The sequence below is a fragment of the Triticum dicoccoides genome, chromosome 3B, assembly GCF_002162155.2.
Source record: "Triticum dicoccoides isolate Atlit2015 ecotype Zavitan chromosome 3B, WEW_v2.0, whole genome shotgun sequence".
NCBI classification, from domain to species: Eukaryota; Viridiplantae; Streptophyta; class Magnoliopsida; order Poales; family Poaceae; genus Triticum; species Triticum dicoccoides.
In genome coordinates this window covers 568615412-568617863 of record NC_041385.1, presented here as the reverse complement: position 1 = coordinate 568617863, position 2452 = coordinate 568615412, and positions in this window count along the sequence as shown.

The window sequence follows — 2452 nt, the reverse complement described above, 5'->3', positions numbered from 1 at the left end:
TCGATCGGCTTCAGTTAGCAGCAGTAGCGAAGGAATCGCTCGATCGGGTTCAGTTAACAACCATCGATCGATCGCTCGGGTTCAGTAACGTGTAGCCTGCAATGCAATCACTCGGGTTCAGTTAGAGCCCAACACCTCGCTCGGGTTCAGTTAGAGCCAACGCCTTGCACACACGCGCGTACGTGTACGAGAGAAACGCGCATCGCTCGGCCCCCGACCTCCCACTGTAACCAGCAAATCCCCGAAATTTTCCTCCCCGTCGCTTCTACCACGGTTTTTTCCGTCATGGACGGCCCAAAGAATGTCATGCAGCTGCGTCTCTGGCCCGCCCAGGACGAAAAGCCCATTTTCTGTCATGATTTTTTTGTCATAGAAGTAGGAGCCCACCACATCTATGATGATACCGGGTTTTGTCACAATTATCGTCATAGAAGTGTCATATGTATGACAGAAAAAAAATTCATTCGGCCCAAAATGTCACGGATGTGTCTTTTTTTGTAGTGCATGTGTCCTCGGGAGCTCTTTTCTCATTATAAGAAATTGTCTAGGCTTGTCCTTTGCTACAAAAAGGATTGGGCCACCTTGCTGCACTTTATTTACTTTCATTGCTTGTTACTCGTTACAATTTATCTTATCATAAAACTATCTGTTACCTACAATTTCAGTGCTTGCAGAGAAAACCCTACTGAAAACCGCTTGTCATTTCCTTCTGCTCCTCGTTGGGTTCGACACTATTACTTATCGAAAGGACTACGATAGATCCCCTATACTTGTGGGTTATCAAGACTCTTTTCTGGCGCCGTTTCCGGGCAGTGAAGCGCCTTTGGTGAGTGGAACTTGGTAAGGAAACATTTATATATTGTGCTGAATTTTTCTGTTACTTGTTACTATGGAAACTAATCCTTTGAGGGGCTTGTTCGTGGTATCTTCACCCCGACCAAAAGAGCAAAGAGTTGCTCCTCAATCTACTGAACCTACTGAAAATATTTACTTTGAGATTCCTTCGGGTATGATAGAGAAACTGCTAGCTAATCCCTTTGCAGGAGATGGAACATTGCATCCCGATTTACACCTTATCTTTGTGGGTGAAGTTTGTGGATTATTTAAGCTTGCAGGTATTCCCGATGATGTTGTTAAAAGGAAGGTCTTCCCTTTATCTTTGAAGGGAGATGCATTGACATGGTATAGGCTATGTGATGATACGAGATCTTGGAATTATAAACAATTGAAGTTGGAATTTCACCAGAAGTTCTATCCTATGCATCTTGTTCATCGTGATCGTAATTACATATATAATTTCTGGCCTCGCGAAGGAGAAAGCATCGCTCAAGCTTGGGGGAGGCTTAAGTCAATGTTATATTCATGCCCCAATCATGAGCTCTTAAGAGAAATGATTATTCAATTTTTTTATGCTCGGCTTTCTCCCAATAATCGCAACATGCTCGATACTTCCTGTGCTGGTTCTTATATGTTGAAGACTATTGAATTCAAATGGGACTTATTGGAAAGAATTAAACGCAACTCTGAAGATTGGGGTTCCGACGATGGTAAGGAGTCAGGTATGACACCTAAGTTTGATTGTGTTAAATCTTTCATGGATACCGATGCTTTTCGTGGATTTAGCGCTAAATATGGACTTGACTTTGAGATAGTAGCTTCTTTTTGTGAATCTTTTGCTACTCACGTTGATCTCCCTAAGGAGAAGTCGTTTAAATATAATCCTCCCATTGAAGTAAAAGTAGTTGCACCTATTACAGTTGAAGAAAATACTATCACTTATAGTGATCCTATTGTTCCTACTACTTATGTTGAGAAACCTCCTTTTCCTGTTAGGATAAAGGATCATGCTAAAACTTCGACTGTTTTTCATAAGAGAAATACTAGGACTTATACACCTCCTGAGCAAATCAAAGTTGAACCTAGTATTGCTATGGTTAAAGATCTCTTGGATGATTATTTAGATGGGCATGTTATTTATTTCTGTGGTGAGACTGCTAATATTATTAGACCAGATGCTAAGATACATAGACCTGTTGTAGGCATGCCTGTTATTTCTGTTAAAATAGGAGATCATTGTTATCATGGCTTATGTGATATGGGTGCTAGTGCTAGTCCAATACCCTATGACTTATATAAAGAAATTATGCATGATATTGCACCCACTGAATTGGAAGGTATTGATGTTACTATCAAGCTTGCCAATAGAGATACTATTTCACCAGTTGGGATTGTTAGAGATGTCGAAGTCTTGTGTGGGAAGGTTAAATCCCTGCTGATTTTCTCGTTCTTAGTTCCCCACAAGATGATTTTTGTCCCATTATATTTGGTAGACCCTTCTTGAATACTGTTAATGCTAAGATTGATTGCAATAAAGACATTGTTACAATTGGTTTAGAGGATGTCTCTCATGAGTTTAATTTTGCTAAGTTTCGTAGACAACCTCGTGATAGAG